General features: G+C 44.6%; 3 long non-coding RNA genes across 3 annotated transcripts; all 3 read right to left on the reverse strand.

The window, feature by feature from the left end:
- Positions 1 to 2,953: 2,953 nt before the first annotated feature.
- On the reverse strand, positions 2,954 to 14,637 carry LOC119136486. Its single transcript, XR_005100752.1, has 3 exons — positions 14,625 to 14,637; positions 5,504 to 5,506; positions 2,954 to 3,292 (listed from the first exon to the last, which is right to left on the reverse strand). It is a non-coding gene; the product is annotated as an uncharacterized LOC119136486 (long non-coding RNA).
- On the reverse strand, positions 9,704 to 11,909 carry LOC119136480. The gene is made up of 2 exons (XR_005100746.1): positions 11,872 to 11,909; positions 9,704 to 10,248 (listed from the first exon to the last, which is right to left on the reverse strand). It is a non-coding gene; the product is annotated as an uncharacterized LOC119136480 (long non-coding RNA).
- Positions 14,638 to 16,089: 1,452 nt separating the features above from the next.
- Positions 16,090 to 19,171, reverse strand: LOC119136481. Its single transcript, XR_005100747.1, has 4 exons — positions 18,974 to 19,171; positions 18,573 to 18,610; positions 18,399 to 18,484; positions 16,090 to 16,175 (listed from the first exon to the last, which is right to left on the reverse strand). It is a non-coding gene; the product is annotated as an uncharacterized LOC119136481 (long non-coding RNA).
- Positions 19,172 to 20,395: the final 1,224 nt, after the last annotated feature.

The following is a 20,395-nucleotide window of genomic DNA, read 5'->3' on the forward strand; positions in this document are numbered from 1 at the left end:
AACACACCTGATTCAAATAATCAGGATCGCTATCAGCCTTAATAGAGCTTGCTGATGAGCTGATCATTTGAATCAGGTATGTTGTTGCAGGGCTGCACCTAAAACAGGCTGGATTGGCGCCCTTGAGGACCGGAGTTGGTGACTCCTGCTATAGATGGAAGGGCAGGGTGTAGTCAGGAGTGGCCAAAGTCGCGGCAGAGGCCAGCTCCTGCACCAGTGACACAAAGACCTCGGCAGCCTCCAGTGTCCAGACCAGGCAAGCCTTGAGGTTCCTGGCTCCCTGTTCGCGGATCAGGGCTCGGAGGACACCGGTTTTGTCGGCAAAGCAGGGGATGTAGTGTCTGCTATAGCCGCACAACCCCAGGAACGACAGCATCTCCTGTACAGTGGTGGGCCGTGGATGCCGGAGGATGGAGTTTCTGTGCTCGGGCGACATGGCGAGGCCACTAGGTGTCAGCACTCGACCTAGAAAAGTGACCTGTTGGTGACAACATTGCAGTTTTTTCCTTGACACTTTGAAGCCTTTCTCCCCTAACCACAACAACACTTTCTTTGTTCCTTCAAGACAATGTCTGTTCGTTTTTAGCCGCAATCAGCAAATCATCGACATACTGCAACAGCACAGTGCCATCTGGCATTTGACACGGCTCGAGGAGTTCCTTGAGGACCTGATTAAACAATCCTGGCGAGTTTTTGAATCCCTGCGGCATGCGAGTGTATTGCAGTTTGATCCCATTGTATGTGAATGCGAACACGTGCCGCACTGAGGGGGAAAGCGGGAGGCAAAAGAATGCATTGGCCAAATCAATCACGGAGAACCACTGATAGGCAGGGTTCAATGAAGCTAGGATGCGATGCGGATCGGGTACAGGAAGAACAGGAGTGATAGTGACATCATTTACAGTTCTCAGATCGTGTGCCATGCGCCATGTCATCCCATCTGCTTTCCTGACCGGCCTCAACGGGGTGTTCCATTCGGAGCACGACACTTCCAACACCCCTGCGTCCCAGAGACCGCACAGGGTGTCTTCCATGCCTTGGTCCGCCTCTTTTGGCCAACGATATTGAGGCCGTTTGATAGGCTGCGTCTCATCCATTTGGAGATCAATAGGGGCCACCGAGTGACAAAACCCGACATCAAATGGACCCTGGGACCACAGGGTGTCGGGCAAGGCCGCAAGCATTACTTCAGCGTCCTCATGATCAGTTAATTCCCTGCCATGTGTGCGAGATACCAACCTCATCTCCAGCAATCCTATGTCTGTCATGTGTTGTTGAATTTGGTAAGCGTTCTGAGATTCAGACCAGTATAAATTAGGGATGTGAGTTTTTCGCCAATCGGTCTGTTGCAACAATCGCTTGACCATTGAGCCCAATTGTCTGGCCTCGTGCCCTGGGGCAAGAGCCAGTGAGATGTGTGGTGCCCCTTTTTCTGTCATTTTGAACCACTGCATTTGTTCAGATGTCAATTCAGTTACTGCTGCAACTCCCTCTTTGCCAATTAGAATGCTTGATGAATTTAAATCCCACATGTGTCCCTCAATTTCTTCAAACAAATCCCGATATACATCATCACATTTTCGGTCATAATATAGAGTGCAATGAAAAGGATCAACAGGTGGGTGGTATGGCGCCAGTGAGCAGATCCAGGGTTTCCACAACAGGTAGGTCGAGAACACACCGCCACCAGCAGGGGTCTCTGGTTCCAGCCTGGCCCAGTAGATGGTTGCAGTTTCTGCTTCTGCTGGTAGGGGCGCCATTAGCCACTGGCCATGTTGTTGTAGCTGCTGTGAGCACGGGATGCTGACGCCATCTGGAAATTGAATAATCACCCCTTCTGGCCCACACAAGATTTTGGCTTGGACGGCAGACAGCAAATCCCTCCCCATCAAATTGATTGGAGTGTCTGTGGAATGAATATATTTGTGCCACAGTCTACACCCCGTCCGGGTGATCACCGTCTCAAGTGGCTTGGTAAAAGGCAGAGTTTGTGGTTTTCCCGAGAAGCCGACCAAAGTGGTTGTTTTATTTGACAGTGAGGATACGGGTAGGGCAGTGTTTATTGATGAATAAGTTGCTCCTGTGTCCACCAGCATCTGTACAGGTGTCCCCTCCACTGTCACATGAAGCATTGGCTCTGCCGGGCCGCTGCTCCCCTGGCTCCCCGGGCAGCCCTATTCAAATTGTCCACTCCAGAGATCATCATGTTGATAGTACTGACCTCCGTGTGTTTTTTTCCATCATCACGGTCACATCGCGGAGCACCATGGGCTCGTAATGCTGACCGACTGGTGTGGCCACCAGTGGACACATTAATTCATCTTTCCGTACCTTGGCCTGCACCATCTGCCCTTGACCACTTCGCAAATTATATTGTGCGCGCTTCTTTCTGCTGTCCTGATTCGCGTACTCTAACATTTTTCTCTGTTGCATCACAAGATCATCTTCTTCCTCACCTTCGCTGCTGTCCCACTATGGATTTTCTTTCTGTCTCCCCTCGCTCTTTGCGTCTTCTCGTCTCACTTTCTCCATTACCCATTTTAACATCTTCGTTTCCTGACTACGCTGTTCATCGGCTTGATCAATTTTCTCCTTGTTCTCGGCACTAAGTCTATGCCAGCTTCCTTCTTTCGTCACGTTGGACGCCTGAGGGCTCGGACCGGGGGTGGATGTGACTACGCGGGATGCATCCCCCTCCCGAGCCTGTCGCCTCTCCTCACACGCCCGCACCCACACAGGGTGTGCACATAAACGCACACACACCGAGCGCGCACACAACCGCACGTACACACACACGCATCCACACGCACGCCAATACACAAAGCGCGCACACAGAGCTCAGACGAACGACGACAGACTGACACAAACTTTACAGAGATTACGCACGAGCACAGAACACAGACAAAGGGATTCGAATCCATCTCTCATGTAGCCTCTTTGCCACTTTCTTTCGGATTGCCCAGTTATAAAGAAACACACTATGAATATTCAAACATGCAAAACATCGTGAGATGATTGGTCGATGGCCGTCTCCTCCCCACTGGGTGCTTATCGGCGAGTGCAGATGTTCTGGTGGTGGGGTTTGTCTAGCACGCCTGACCACAACGACGAGGTGTGATTCTCACTTCTCCACTCTGTAGATATTTTTGACGGCTTGTACGCGTCTTGGTCTCGCCTGACCGATGCTTGCACCCTGTGTACACAACACCAAGGAGAAAACATCTTGGTGCAGTTGTCTGCACACTTCCTCACTTTCCGGTTCATCAAATGCTTTGCATAAGTACAGCCACTACTTGTTGTGATTATATATATATGTCTAACTTAGCCTTCAATAAAATATGTTTGCAAGCTGCCAAAAAGCACATTTTCCTTTACCACATAGACTCTGTCCGGAAGAAGGCCCAGCAGAGGCTGTACTTCCTGAGACAGCTCAAGAAGTTCAACCTGCCGCGAGAGCTTCTGAAGACCTTCTACACTGCCATCATCCAGTCTGTCCTCTGCAGCTCCATCACTGTCTGGTTTGGATCGGCCTCCAAACAAGACAAGCACAGACTGCAACGGACAATCAGGACTGCTGAAAAAATCATTGGAATCAACCTCCCATCTATCCAAGACTTCTACCTGTCCAGGACCAGGAAACGTGCAAGGAACATCTCTACAGACCCTTCTCACCCAGGTTGCAGTCTGTTTGAACTACTCCCCTCCGGACGGCGTTATAGAGCTCCGTACGCCAAAACCAGCAGACACAGAGACAGCTTCTTCCCCCAGGCTGTTGCTCTGATGAACTCACACCACTCTTAAGAGTCTCAGAGTCATTACTGTGCAATAACATCCTGCTCTCCACACCTTTTTTGAATTTGTCTACACTGTTTGTACTATGTGTCCTCTCTGCATCCATTGCAGCCTGGTCATCCTGGAAGAGGGACCTTCCCATCTGTGGTCTCTTCTCAAGGTTTCTCATTTTCCCTAGCTGGAGTTTTGAGTTTTTCCTTGCCCTTTTGGGAGTTTAAGATCAGGGGATGTTTGAGAATATTTGCCATTTTTCACGTGTCCTGAGTGTTGTTAGTCACCTAAATGTTGAACAGAGGGTGTGATTTACCGAAGTCAAATTCCTTGTTTGGCACGCTCAAACATGGCGAATAAAAACTCTTGAATCTTGAATCTTGAATCAGAGATGCAGCCAAGAGGCCCATGATCACTCTGGATGAACTGCAGATAACTACAGCTGAGGTGGGAGAGTCTGTCCATAGTACAACAATCAGTCGTGCACTGCACAAATCTGGCCTTTATGGAAGAGTGGCAAGAAGAAAGCCATTTCTCAAAGATATCCATAAAAAGTCTCGTTTAAAGTTTGCCACAAGCCACCTGGGAGACACACCAAACATGTGGAAGAAGGTGCTCTGGTCAGATGAAACCAAAATCGAACTTTGTGGCCACAATGCAAAACGATATGTTTGGCGTAAAAGCAACACAGCTCATCACCCTGAACACACCATCCCCACTGTCAAACATGGTGGTGGCAGCATCATGGTTTGGGCCTGCTTTTCTTCAGCAGGGACAGGGAAGATGGCTAAAATTGATGGGAAGATGGATGGAGCCAAATACAGGACCATTCTGGAAGAAAACCTGTTGGAGTCTGCAAAAGACCTGAGACTGGGACGGAGATTTATCTTCCAACAGGACAATGATCCAAAACATAAAGCCAAATCTACAATGGAATGGTTCACAAATAGACGTGTCCAGGTGTTGGAATGGCCAAGTCAAAGTCCAGACCTGAATCCAATCGAGAATCTGTGGAAAGAGCTGAAGACTGCTGTTCACAAACGCTCTCCATCCAACCTCACTGAGCTCGAGCTGTTTTGCAAGGAAGAATGGGCAAGAATTCCAGTCTCTCGATGTGCAAAACTGATAGAGACATACCCCAAGCGACTTGCAGCTGTAATTGCAGCAAAAGGTGGCGCTACAAAGTATTAGCGCAAGGGGGCCGAATAATATTGCACGCCCCACTTTTCAGTTTTTTATTTGTTAGAAAAGTTTAAATTATCCAATACATTTTGTTCCACTTCACGATTGTGTCCCACTTCTTGTTGATTCTTGACAAAAAATTAAACTTTTATATCTTTATGTATGAAGCCTGAAATGTCGTGAAATGTTGAAAGGTTCAAGGGGGCCGAATACTTTCGCAAGGCACTGTATATGGATCAATTGATAAATTTGTTGATCCATACTGGTTGTACACAGTGCTCTGCCAAAATGTTTCAGTACGTTTTAGTACGACTAGTACCGTTTTTCCCGTGTATAATGCGCAAAATTTAACTAATTTATTGTCCTAAAATCTGGGGTGCGCATTATACATGGGTACAATATTTTATTTTTATTTTTTTTTTTTTATCCGGATATCATACGGAGGCCGCCATTACAGATGCGCTTTCTTCTTTGCTGTTCACTTCAAACACGCTCCATACGAACACAATGCTCTCGTATCAGACGCTTGCTCGATCACCTGCTCGCTTGCTGTCACAATGTACCCTACACAAATCCGAAACATTTCTTCGCTATTGAGTTTGCTAGCGCATGCGCAGTGATACTGACCGGCAGAATAACATCCGGTTGTTCCCAAAGATGATCTTTTTTCTGAAATAATTTTACGTTTACGGACTTAAGCAGGAGTCAAAATTTGGGTGCGTATTATACATGGGTACAGGCTTTTTTCCAGCATCAACATGCCATTTTTAGGGTGCGTATTATACATGGGGGCGCATTATACATGGAAAAAAACGGTAAATTACAAGGTCGCATCGCTTCCCAGCATTACGGCAACCGTGGTCAGGGGGCGTCACTGAAAAGCTATTGTAACCGTGAGGCTATTTCATTTCAAAATAGGCTGCTCCGTTAATGTTTCGAGTAAATTTACAGATCGATATGGAAGGGAAACATAGGTAAGCAGTACCAATGTGTTAGATCGAACTTTAGTCAGTTCCGATCATTTTATAGGAGATTGTTTGAGAAACGCGATTGTTTACACCTTGCTGAGGCTCATGGGAGTCTGTGAACTGAGGCTCATGGGAGTTTGTGGGTGGCTAATGCTATATAGACGGCGGGCCGAACGCGATTTAAGTGAACTTGATTGATCTGCATCGAGGGAGTACACAATTCTTTGTGTGTGATATCTAGTTATCATATTAAGTCAAAAACTATTTGTTGGGAGCTAATTTTTGGTCATCCTTTTTCACAATCTTACATTTTAATGAAATGTTTTCTCATGCATATCGTTGGACACCTCTAGCTGATAAACCAATGACAATTCGCATACGGGGATTAAGGACCCCCCCCAAAATGTAAACAAGATGGAACTGCATGCTGTCTGCATTGCATCGGAAGACAGTAAATACAATTCTAAGAAAACTTTCAAGACTGATCCAACTTGTGTAGTGTTTTCATTAAATTTTACTAAGATAGTTGAACCCTGGGTGGCTCGGTGGCGCACTGGGTAGCACGTCCGCCTCACAGTTAGGAGGGTGCGGGTTCGATTCCACCTCCGGCCGTCCCTGTGTGGAGTTTGCATGTTCTCCCCGGGCCCGCATGGGTTTTCTCCGGGCATTCCGGTTTCCTCCCACATCCCATAAACATGCTTGGTAGGTCGATTGAGCACTCCAAATTGTCCCTAGGTGTGAGTGCAAGTGCAAATGGTTGTTTGTCTCTGTGTGCCCTGCGATTGGCTGGCAACCGGTTCAGGGTGTCCCCCGCCTACTGCCCGTTGACAGCTGGGATAGGCTCCATCACACCCGTGACCCCCGTGGGGACTAAGCGGTTCAGAAAATGGATGAATGGATGGATAGTTGAACCCTGGCATATTTCCTCTTGTATTTCGCAAACTGTATTCAGCCATACTGACGTTACCGAGCTTGCTTGCAATTAACCTAGATGGCTAACGTTAACGTGATATTAACGTTAGTGATTGTAAGATAAGATAAGATAATCCTTTATTATTCCCTCAATGGGAATAATGTTGTAATGTTACTAGGTAGCGTATTTATTCATTTATGTATTTACAGTGGGAAAGATTGAAGATGGGGTGCTGCATGCATGTGTACCATTCATGTAAAAAGCCCACTAAAATAATTCCATTTTCAGAGACAAGTTAATTGTACATTGCAGTGGGCTAATTTAGATGTCCCAGAGAGTGCAATAGCACAATTTGCTGTTAAAACATTAAACTTAACAGTTAACAGCCCGATTCCAGATGTGCTCGCTAATGCAGGTTACCACAGAGAATGCTACGTGCAATTTGCAAACACACGGAACATAGAGGCTGCCCGCAAGAGGAAGGAAAAAATGACAAAAGGTTCGTACCAAATTAGATTAGATTCAAATTTATTGTCAATGTACAGCACAAGTACAGTACAGGGAAAATAACTTTGACATCCTACCAGAAGTGCAAAAAGCAGTAAAGTGCAGAGTAAAAAGTAATACTGAGCAGTAGGTACAGTACAATCAGGTAAATATGAGGTGAGTTATACTATGCAGGATAATATACATGAGGGACGGGTACGGATGTGACTAGCTAAGTATTTACAATAAGGTGCAGTAGAACAAATATTTGCAGGCGGTACTAGAATGCTAATTATAAATATAGGGTTATAAATATGCAACTTAGTGTCAGTATAACCAGATATGAACAGATACGTACAAGTGGAGTAAGAGTGATGAATAAATATATACAGTGCCTTGCGAAAGTATTCGGCCCCCTTGAACCTTTCAACATTTCGCGACATTTCAGGCTTCAAACATAAAGATATAAAAGTTTAATTTTTTGTCAAGAATCAACAAGTGGGACACAATCGTGAAGTGGAACAAAATTTATTGGATAATTTAAACTTTTTTAACAAATAAAAAATTGAAAAGTGGGGCGTGCAATATTATTCAGCCCCCTTGCGCTAATAGTTTGGAGCGCCACCTTTTGCTGCAATTACAGCTGCAAGTCGCTTGGGGTATGTCTATCAGTTTTGCACATCGAGAGACTGGAATTCTTGCCCATTCTTCCTTGCAAAACAGCTCGAGCTCAGTGAGGTTGGATGGAGAGCGTTTGTGAACAGCAGTCTTCAGCTCTTTCCACAGTTTCTCGATTGGATTCAGGTCTGGACTTTGACTTGGCCATTCTAACACCTGGATACGTCTATTTGTGAACCATTCCATTGTAGATTTGGCTTTATGTTTTGGATCATTGTCCTGTTGGAAGATAAATCTCCGTCCCAGTCTCAGGTCTTTTGCAGACTCCAACAGGTTTTCTTCCAGAATGGTCCTGTATTTGGCTCCATCCATCTTCCCATCAATTTTAGCCATCTTCCCTGTCCCTGCTGAAGAAAAGCAGGCCCAAACCATGATGCTGCCACCACCATGTTTGACAGTGGGGATGGTGTGTTCAGGGTGATGAGCTGTGTTGCTTTTACGCCAAACATATAGTTTTGCATTGTGGCCAAAAAGTTCGATTTTGGTTTCATCTGACCAGAGCATCTTCTTCCACATGTTTGGTGTGTCTCCCAGGTGGCTTGTGGCAAACTTTAAACAAGACTTTTTATGGATATCTTTGAGAAATGGCTTTCTTCTTGCCACTCTTCCATAAAGGCCAGATTTGTGCAGTGCACGACTGATTGTTGTCCTATGGACAGACTCTCCCACCTCAGCTGTAGTTATCTGCAGTTCATCCAGAGTGATCATGGGCCTCTTGGCTGCATCTCTGATCAGTCTTCTCCTTGTTTGAGATGAAAGTTTGGAGGGACGGCCGGGTCTTGGTAGATTTGCAGTGGGCTGATACTCCTTCCATTTCAATATAATTGCTTGCACAGTGCTCCTTGAGATGTTTAAAGCTTGGGAAATCTTTTTGTATCCAAATCCGGCTTTAAACTTCTCCACAACAGTATCTCGGACCTGCCTGGTGTGTTCCTTTGTCTTCATGGTTCTCTCTGCGCTTTAAACAGAACCCTGAGACTATCAAAGAGCAGGTGCATTTATACGGAGACTTGATTACACACAGGTGCATTCTATTTATCATCATCAGTCATTTAGGACAACATTGGATCATTCAAAGATCCTCACTGAACTTCTGGAGTGAGTTTGCTGCACTGAAAGTAAAGGGGCCGAATAATATTGCACGCCCCACTTTTCAGTTTTTTATTTGTTAAAAAAGTTTAAATTATCCAATAAATTTCGTTCCACTTCACGATTGTGTCCCACTTGTTGTTGATTCTTGACAAAAAATTAAAATTTTATATCTTTATGTTTGAAGCCTGAAATGTGGCGAAATGTTGAAAGGTTCAAGGCGGCCGAATACTTTCGCAAGGCACTGTAGGATAGGAATGCAGCAATTATATGCAGATATGGACAGTATATGCAGGTAATACAGGTGTTGTTGTGGTGGGGTTGTTGTGCTGCAGGGTTCAGAATGATAAGAGTTCAGGGGGGTGACAGGGGTGTTGTGCTGCGGAGTTCAGGGCGATGACGGCAGAGGGGAAAAAGCTTTTCCTCAGTCTACTCGTCTTGACCCGAAGAGTCCGGTATCGCTTCCTAGAAGGAAGAAGAGTAAACAGTCTGTGGTTGGGATGATAGGAGTCTTTGATGATGCACTTTACTTATGACACATGATTACTGTGTTTTATTTTACTGGACTGGCTGTGAAATTTGCTCTGGTTTTTCTCTTAAGGAGAAAAGGAGAAAGCTATGAATATGGGTGTGAGAGATGTGTATTAATCCTGTAACATGGACACAGCATCTTAATCCTGTAACATGGGCACAGCATGTATGAGTCAAGGTCAGATCTAGTCCGGAATAGACAGGAATTAACAGACTGATTTTGTGATGTGTAACTACAGTGCAGGGCTGTCCAGCTCAATCTTTGATCTTGCAAGATTACAATAGACCCCTCAGGATAGGTCAGATTAGGCCTAGAAGATATCTGTAGTGTCGTCCAAGGTTGAGCATCTGGGGAAACAGAAAAACAACCAATACATTTTGGAGCATTGCTACTACAAAACATAAAGTTAGTCATCACATTATCTCTCTATCTAACCCCCCCCCCCCCATCCCACTTTGTTTCCCTTTCAAATGTAGAAGACGCAGAGGCACACGTAACTGAGAGAGAGAAATGACTAAGACAAGAGCACAGGGAACACACAGTATCAAAGAGGATACAAGCACTTCTGTGAAACACCTACCGTGTACAGACGTGTGTGTGTTTGGACTGTCTGAACACTGTTAATAATACCGTATTTTCCGCCCTAAAAGGCGCACCTAAAAACCTAAAATTTTCTCAAAAGCCGACAGTGCGCCTTATAGGCCAGTGCGCCTTATATATGGATCAACTGATGAATTTGTTGATCCATACTGGTTGTACACAGTGCTCTGCCAAAATGTTTCAGTACGTTTTAGTACGACTAGTAAATTACAAGGTCGCATCGCTTCCCAGCATTACGGCAACTGTAGTCAGGGGGCGTCACCGAATAGCTGTTGTACCCGCGAGGCTATTTCATGTCAAAATAGGCTGCTCTGTTAATGTTTCGAGTAAATCTACGGATCGATATGGAAGGGAAACATAGGTAAGTAGTACCAATGCGTTAGATCGAACTTTAGTCAGTTCCGATCATTTTATAGGAGATCGTTTGAGAAACGCGATTGTTTACACTTCGCTGAGGCTCATGGGAGATTGCGAGCTGAGGCTCGTGAGACTTTGCGGATGGCTAATGCTATTGCGATAGCTGCTATACGTACCAGGCTATTTCATGTCAAAATAGGCTGCTCTGTTAATGTTTCGAGTAAATCTACGGATCGATATGGAAGGGAAACATAGGTAAGTAGTACCAATGCGTTAGATCGAACTTTAGTCAGTTCCGATCATTTTATAGGAGATTGTTTGAGAAACGCGATTGTTTACACTTTGCTGAGGCTCATGGGAGATTGCGAGCTGAGGCTCGTGAGACTTTGCGGATGGCTAATGCTATTGCGATAGCTGCTATACGTACCAGGCTATTTCATGTCAAAATAGGCTGCTCTGTTAATGTTTCGAGTAAATCTACGGATCGATATGGAAGGGAAACATAGGTAAGTAGTACCAATGCGTTAGATCGAACTTTAGTCAGTTCCGATCATTTTATAGGAGATCGTTTGAGAAACGCGATTGTTTACACTTTGCTGAGGCTCATGGGAGATTGCGAGCTGAGGCTCGTGAGACTTTGCGGATGGCTAATGCTATTGCGATAGCTGCTATACGTACCAGGCTATTTCATGTCAAAATAGGCTGCTCTGTTAATGTTTCGAGTAAATCTACGGATCGATATGGAAGGGAAACATAGGTAAGTAGTACCAATGCGTTAGATCGAACTTTAGTCAGTTCTGATCATTTTATAGGAGATCGTTTGAGAAACGCGATTGTTTACAGAGGGCTCGTTGGTTATTGGCTAGTGGATGCATACCGCAACCCTAGTCAACCTCAGTTTGATGCAGTATAGCTTCTATTTTATGCGCCTTATAATCCGGTGCGCCTTATATATGGACAAAGTTTTAAAATGGGCCGTTCATTGAAGGTGCGCCTTATAACCCGGTGCGCCTTTTAGGGCGGAAAATACGGTAAATGGTAATGCTGTTATTGTGTTACAAATATAAATGTTCTCTACCACTATGATCCTCTCTTTGGTCTTGTTTAATGGTATTCCACGTAATTTAGTCATGTGTAATCTCTGAAGCCATAATTGACTGCATATAAACTGCTGATGACTCCTAACATCTATCACATTTTAGGGCTTTTCACACTGCACGTTCTTAGCCTCGGGGATATCCTTAGCCATTTTCAATATGAATTTATATCAAATAAGAACTTACCAAGTGCGAACAAAGTCCATTGTTGTCAATAGATCCGAAGCAATATTTACTTCCTATTCCTGAGTTGGAGGAATGCCATTGGGAGACATCAAGTCACGTGACGTTGTTACGAGTTTTGATTGGTTCTGCAGCAAGGACCCCTTTGCAGCAGTGCCTGTTGCGTTTCTCAATCAAACATTGATTTTCATAAAACGATGACCAAAAAACAGCTCCCAACAATCAGAAATGTGTTCATATAAAATCTATGCAGGTCATATTAAAATATCACATCTTCCCTACAACCATATCATTCATTTCACTAACGAATGCCTCTAGCGAGCTTCGGCCCGCCACCTAATAATGATAGCTGCTATACGCACGAGGCTATTTCATGTCAAAATAGGCTGCTCTGTTAATGTTCGAGTAGATTTACGGAACGATATGGAAGGGAAACATAGGTAAGCAGTACCAATGTGTTAGATCGAACTTAAGTCAGTTCCGATCATTTTATAGGAGATCGTTTGAGAAACGCGATTGTTTACACTTTGCTGAGGCTCATGGGAGTCTGCGAGCTGAGGCTCATGGGAGTTTGCAGGTGGCTAATGCTATAATGATAGCTGCTATACGCACGAGGCTATTTCATGTCAAAATAGGCTGCTCTGTTAATGTTTCGAGTAAATTTACGGATCGATATGGAAGGAAAACACAGGTAAGCAGTACCAATGTGTTAGATTGAACTTTAGTCAGTTCCGATCATTTTATAGGAGATCGTTTGAGAAACGTGATTGTTTACACTTTGCTGAGGCTCATGGGAGTCTGCGAGCTGAGGCTCATGGGAGTTTGCGGGTGGCTAATGCTATAATGATAGCTGCTATACGCGCGAGGCTATTTCATGTCAAAATAGGCTGCTCTGTTAATGTTTCGTGTAAATTTACGGATCGATATGGAAGGGAAACATAGGTAAGCAGTACCAATGTGTTAGATCGAACTTTAGTCAGTTCTGATCATTTTATAGGAGATAGTTTGAGAAATGCAATTGTTTACAGAGGGCTCATTGGTTATTGGCTAGTGCAGACATGGGCAAACTACGGCCCACGGGCCACATCCGGCCCACGGGGCCGTTTAATCCGGCCCGCCAAACCTGAATAAATTGTATTATTAATTTTTTTGGGGGTCATTTTCCCTGCAATTACTATGTTTCCCCAGTAGATGGGGAAGCGCTCGCCCGCGCATTTACTCCCGGGAGCCGTGTCAGAAAGCTCGGTGCACACTCACAAGTGCGTGTGCGTACTCAGTAGTAGGCAGTAATTTCATCTATCAGTGCCGAATTTCGAGTGTAGGCTGTGACGTCAATATTCTCGTAATTCGCGCGCTGAGTTTTCAGATACAGTTTTACGCTAATGCCACCCACAAACCTTCCCCTGGAATCCTTCCATTAAAATGAGTGGCCCGAAGAAAAGAAAGGTGGACACTGAGTGCCGAATGTTAAAAAAGAGTGGACAATTTGGCTCGACCTACGTGTGTGAGAAGACGTTCAGCCACATGAACGTCAACAAAGCCCGTCACAGATCTAGGTTAACGGACCGACACATCGGCTCTATCCTAAGAATTACCACAACAAATTTTACTCCAGACCATGATGCACTTGCAAAAAAGGGAGACCAACAATACTACTTTATTACTTTATTTAGATGTATTCTTTCACCGATTCTTCAAGATGATTTATTTGGTCAGAATGTTTGCCGTTGGATGTGATTTCGCCTCATTAGATAAACATATTTCATAAATCTGACCTGCAGGCGCTGAAGTGATGGAAAATGTTATTCATCATAACAGTGTCGTATTTAATAAGAATCACTGATAGTAGTTTTTTGGTGAAATATTTTTTTAATGCTGTTAATAAATGCATTTGTTTTCAAAAAGCTTTTTTTTAATATCCATGCTTTAGTATCTACTAAAAGTAAAAACCTTTTATGCAATGACCTTTACATGTCATTTATATTACTTCACACAAACACTACATCCATCTGCTCCTGGTTCGGCCCCCCGGTCAAAATTTAGAACCCAATTCGGCCCGCAAGTCAAAAAGTTTGCCCACCCCTGGGCTAGTGGATGCATACCGCAAGCCAATAACCAATGAGCCCTCTGTAAACAATTGCATTTCTCAAACTATCTCCTATAAAATGATCAGAACTGACTAAAGTTCGATCTAACACATTGGTACTGCTTACCTATGTTTCCCTTCCAATCGTCAACCTCAGTTTGTTGCAGTATAGCTTCTATTTTAAGCGGCTTTTACTCCGGTGCGCCCTATATATGAAATAATTTCTAAAATAAAAAACATCAATGAGGGTGCGCCTTATAATCTAGTGCGCCTTTTGGTGTGAAAAATACGGTACAATGTTTTTTATACATTTAGTCAACAGTTGTAACTGCATCTGAGGCAGTATTGTCGCTCAAAGTATTTTGGTTCATACATTAAGAATTTTTGTTCAGAACTTTGTGTCGTTTCACACGGACCCGTTTTAGTGACGGACCACCGGCGAAAATCTCCGCGAGGAAAAGCCAGTTTGTTTTCCTAAGCTGTTTCCCCCCCGGTCTGTTTGTTTTGCTAAGCTGTTGACGAGCCAAGTTATAGTTAAGTTTTCTTTATAATGAAGAAACAAAGCCTTACTAACCACCTCTCAAGCCTGTATGTGCAGCTAATATGTTCTCACGGTCTATAAAGGATGGTCTGTATGGTCTGTCAAGTCAAAATAAAACAGATCAGTAACAAGAAGAACTTGAAGCTGTCTTCTATATACGAGAGGGAGTTATAGTGAGAACTTACTGCTTCAGAAGACAGCAGTGAGCAACATAAACCAAGTAAGATGTCTGAGAGTGGCAGAAAGCACGAAAGGGCGCAGACTCACAACCACAAGTGTCTGACAAGGAAGCAGTTGAAGAGGAGCTGCTGCAGTGCAGTACAACCATGCAGCCACAAGTGACTGATGGCACAATGGTCAGCAACCCGACTACCTCAGAAGAGCCGCAACTAGGCCAAAGAGTCCGCAATAGGACAGAAAAGGGTCAAGAACTGCACAGTGAGCAATTAAGAAGAGTTGCACATCGTTTCAGTGTGTGCTATGACAAGTGGAAGGATGCTATTAAAGTGGGCAAACAAGCACTTCGTGGAGACACTGGAAGGTATTCAGATGAGCAGCTGAATGAATATATCACTCAAGTATGCAATGCATCTAAGAGGCTGAATGATGTGTATTATGAGTGGAGACGCATTGATGTTCCTGACAATGAAACACGTCGTAGAGCTGACACCTGTGAAGTAGTGACAGGGATGATTGTCAAGGAAGCGATGGACCTTCTCGACAAAAGGGCTAAAGGTCAAAGGCCTGAAAAACAAATACTTGATGAAAGGCTGTCTGTAGCCTCACATAAGACAAGCACTACCTCTCACCACACTAAATCCTCCTCTGCAAGCAGGAAAAGTGCAGCTGCTGAGGTTGCCGCTAACGAAGCTGCCTTAGAGGTAATGCTGGAACAAGAACGTCGTATTAAGGAGCTTTAGAAACTGGAAGCTGAAGCTGCTGAGTTAAAAGCCAAACAAGAGGCTGAAAATGCAGAGAGACAAAGAGTGGTAGAAGCCAAAGGCCGAGAACTAGAGCGACTGGAGACTATTAAGAAGCTAAACGCTGCCAAGGCACGACAACAAGTATATGACCAGAGTGAAGGATCAGGTCACGTGTCTAATGGCAACTGCTCAGATGAAGAAATAAATGAGCTTCTACATCGTCGTGTCTCTGTGAAGAGAGAAATTAAGTCTCAAACTAGTTCGCCACAGAACCGTTCTCCACCAATACTAGAATTACAATGTTCTCCAACAAGGCAAGAAGACAGAGTTGAGGACAGCACATCAGCTCTTGTCAGAGCACTTGCAGAATCCATCAGTGTGAGTCGCATTCGTCTACCTGAACCCACAGTGTTCAATGGTGAACCACTGAGGTTCAATGACTGGAAGGTGTTCTTTCAGACGCTCGTTGACAGAAAGAATATTCCTACAGAAGAGAAGACATATTATCTTCGCAAGTACGTGGGTGGAGCTGCCAAAAGGTCCATAGAAAGTTGCTGGGCTCGGAGTCCGCCTATTATGCAGCATGGCAAATGCTAGAAGAACGACATGGCAATCCATTCCTAATTGCCAAGGCCTTCAGAGACAAGATCGACTTGTGCTGATGGTTCATGCAGAAGACAATCTTAGAACGAGTCAAGTTTGTTCAAGAAAAGAAGTTGTGCTTTGGCTGTCTGAAGTCTGGTCATCGCTCCAAGGACTGTGGAAAAAGAAACGCGTGATACTTGTGATAAAGGACATCCAACTTGCCTTCACGATGATCGCACCAAGGAAGAAAGAATGCCAACAAAGCCTTATGGATCAAGGTACACTGACAAGCCCAAAGAGAAGAAAAATTAACAGCCACAAGAGCAGGCAGAAACACCATCAAATGAGGCAACAACAAATAGAGTTGTACAGAATACTGTGGACACGCATACTTCCACAATAATTCCAGTGTGGCTGTCATCTGTAAGTGAGCCAAATCGTGAAGTCCTTGTGTATGCACTCCTTGACACACAAAGTGACACAACCTTTGTCCTCGAGGAGACGGTAAAGGCTCTCAACACAAAGAGTGCACCAGTTCAGTTAAAGCTCTCAACACTGGCTTCGAGAAACACAGTCGTGTCCTGCCAGAAACTGACTGGTCTACAAGTACGAGGATTTTGGGGGTGGGTGACCGGCTTCGTCACCCACGATGCACCACCGAGAGGCATGGCAGGTCCTTCCTCCCTGCTGCCATCAGACTGTATAACCAGGCTAATCACTGTAGCTAACGGACAATAATTACGTGCAATAATAACGTGCAATAACCGTATGTGCAATCATATGTGCAATATCTGTCTACATCTGTCTACCTGTTTTTTTCTTCTTTTGCACTATTTTTTTATCTAATACTTTTTTTATCTCCACTGTATATTGTGTATTGTGTATATACTGTCCATATTTTTTTTAATTATATATATCTCTTACTTTTTTAAAATCTTTTATCCCCTTCCCCGCATGCGTGTGTGTGTATATGTTAAGTGTACTGCTGCTTACACAGGAGTTTCCCCATTGAGGGAATAATAAAGGATTATTTTATCTTATTACTTCACTGGTTCTTCTATATCAAACAATTTTCTTTAGGTTCATTTACCTGACATGTTTCGGCGGGTTCTTCCGCCTTCATCAGAGTGTCAGTGATGTGATTGTGACGCGTCTTTATCAGCTGATGGATGAAGGCGTGGCTCACCTGTCAGATTTGACAGATGAGCCACGCCCTCTGCTGTCCGTTCACCTCTCCAAAATGCTGTTCCAGGTTGTAGAGAGCATGTAGGCTCCCTAAAATACAACATAAGCACGCCTATCAAACCACATACAACACTCCGTCAGATACTGGTCCACCCAAAAGACAAAGTTAATCCGGAAAATAAATGCAATTCCATATACGAGATTCCATGCAAATCATGCAATAAATCATATATCGGGGAGACAGGGAGGAACTTCATCACAAGAAAAACGGAACACAAGAAGGAATGCGAGAAGGAGACAGCAACAAGACAAACAAGAGCAATAAAACTACAAGCAGAACAGGAACAGTACAAGTCAGCCATCACCGACCACTGTAAAAGAGAAAACCACATCATGGACTGGAAAAAGGCCAGAGTCATCCGCACTGAAGACAAAAAACATCAGCGTTGGATCAGGGAGGCCATTGAGATCCGCAAGCGGGGCCCGAGGACCATCAACAGGGACGAGGGAGCCTACATGCTCTCTACAACCTGGAACAGCATTTTGGAGAGGTGAACGGACAGCAGAGGGCGTGGCTCATCTGTCAAATCTGACAGGTGAGCCATGCCTTCATCCATCAGCTGATAAAGACGCGTCACAATCACATCACTGACACTCTGATGAAGGCGGAAGAACCCGCCGAAACATGTCAGGTAAATGAACCTAAAGAAAATTGTTTGATATAGAAGAACCAGTGAAGTAATTGAAAAAGAAAAAACAAGATGAACCTAGTACAACTATTTTATCTTATCTTATCTTATTTTATTCGGACAAGCTTATTACTCTACCAGTGACGTACTCAAGAGAGTTTATTCCTGCAAACAGAGACCATATTCCCACACCAGAGACGGCAAAGGCATGGCCTCATCTTGAACACATTGCTGATGAGATTGCTCCTCTGCAAAGCTGTGATGTCGGCCTGTTAATCGGCTACAACTGTGCTCAGGCCCTTATACCAAGACAAGTGGTGCTTGGGGAAGAGCGTCAGCCGTTTGCGCAGAGAACAGACTTGGGCTGGGATATGGTAACCCCTGTCTCAACTATGGAGATGCAATTGGAATGAGTCACCAAGTGATAGCGAAGCAAGTGATGCGAGGTCTACTGTCCTCATCAGACCTCACAAGTGAAGTTCACTATGTCTGTAGAACACAGATAAAAGAAGTTATCTTACCTGCAGATGTCATGAAGATGCTGGAGTCTGACTTCATTGAAAGATCATCAGAGGCCAGTTCCATCTCTCAAGAGGATTTAAAATTTCTGTCAGAAATGGAAACGGGCATCAAGTTAAAGAGCGACGGACATTATGAAATGCCGCTGCCATTCAAAAAAGAAAGGCCTAACTTACCTGATAACAAGATCTGTGCTATTCAACGCCTGAAGTGCCTTGAAAGGAAAATGAGAAGAAATCATCAATATTACGAAGATTACAAGACCTTCATGGACGAGACCATTAGCCGTAGTGATGCAGAAATGGTCCCAGAGGAAGACATTCACAAAACCCCAGCTTGCTACATCCCACATCATGGTGTGTATCACCCTCAAAAGCCTGAGAAGATACGTGTTGTCTTTGATTGCTCTGCCAAGTACCAGGGGACATCCTTGAATGACCATCTCCTGACGGGTCCCGAGTTTACAAACGCTTTGGTGGGAGTTCTGTATTGCTATCGAAGAGGTCCGGTGGCAATCATGTGTGACATAGAACGCATGTTCTACCAGTTCCACATCAAGGCAGAAGACCAAGATTACCTACGATTCCTTTGGTGGGAGAATGGGAATCTTGAAGGCCAACTTCCATCTATCGGATGAAAGTCCACTTGTTTGGTGCCGCTTCGTCACCTGGTTGTGCCAATTACGGATTAAAGCACATCGCCAATGAAGGACGAGGGCATTTCAGTGAAGACACCATAAAGTTCATCCAACGGAACTTCTACTTTGATGACGGACTGTCAAGCGTAGCATCGGAAGATCAAGCAATACAGCTGGTGAAGGTAGCTAGAGAGCTTTGCAGCACAGGCAAACTCCGGCTGCATAAGTTTATCTCTAACAGCAAAGAAGTCCTAGCTACATTCCCAAAGGAAGAATGTATAGAGGCTGTCAAAGACAAGGACATGGCAGTTGTGAACAGCAGACCACTGATTCCTCCAGTCCACAGTGATTCCTCCAGTCCAGAGCCCCTGACGCCGAACCACATACTGACCTTGAAGTCCACAATCCTCGCTCTACCTCCTGGGAAATTTGCCAATGAAGATCTGTACCTCCGCAAGAGATGGCGTCGAGTTCAACTATTATCCAGCCACTTCTGGACAAGATGGAAGAAGGAATACCTCCTGAACCTCCAGCAGAGACAGAAGTGGACCAAAAGTCACAGGAACGCAAGGGTGGATGATGTTGTACTCCTGCAAGAGGATACTACACCGCGTAACCAGTGGAAATTGGCAAAGGTCACTGAAGTGTACCCGGGAAAGGATGGGAGGGTACGAAAGGTCAAGTTGCTCATCAGTGACTCCACCCTTGATGCGAAGAAAAAGCGCACCTCCAAACCTGTCCACCTGGAAAGACCCATCCACAAGACGGTGACACTGGTAGAAGCAAGCTGAAGATTCCATTTCTTTCCTCTTTTTCTCCTCTTTCTGTCATTCACTCCAGGTGCAGTCTGAGGTGACCATTCTGGAAGACGCCAAGACCAAGTTATTGATCTGTTTACCTTTTCTATGCAGTAGTAATTTTAAAATTATATTCAGTACAGTTGATATGTTTTTGGTGGGAGTGTAACTGCATCTGAGGCAGTATTGTAGCTCAAAGTATTTTGGTTCATACATTAAGAATTTCGGTTCATAGCTTTGTGTCGTTTCACACGGACCCGTTTTAGTGACGGACCACCGGCGAAAATCTCCGCGAGGAAAAGCCAGTTTGTTTTCCTAAGCTGTTTCCCCCCCGGTCTTGTGTGGAGGCTCACGGTCAGATTCTGTTCCGTGTCCGAGTGGACTTCTGTCTGTCTGTTTGCTGGCCGTGAGTCTGTATCCCATCTGTGTCTTCGTTTCCCCACCTACCTCCCTTCCAACTCCCCTTCCTGTTAGGGATGTCATACTGTGTTGTGTGACGTCATGAGGCGAGCCGCGGCAGTTGAATACAGAGAGAGACTGGAACAACAGCTGTCGTCTTGGGTCT

This window comes from Syngnathus acus, chromosome 16, assembly GCF_901709675.1.
Source record: "Syngnathus acus chromosome 16, fSynAcu1.2, whole genome shotgun sequence".
Lineage (NCBI taxonomy): Eukaryota > Metazoa > Chordata > Actinopteri > Syngnathiformes > Syngnathidae > Syngnathus > Syngnathus acus.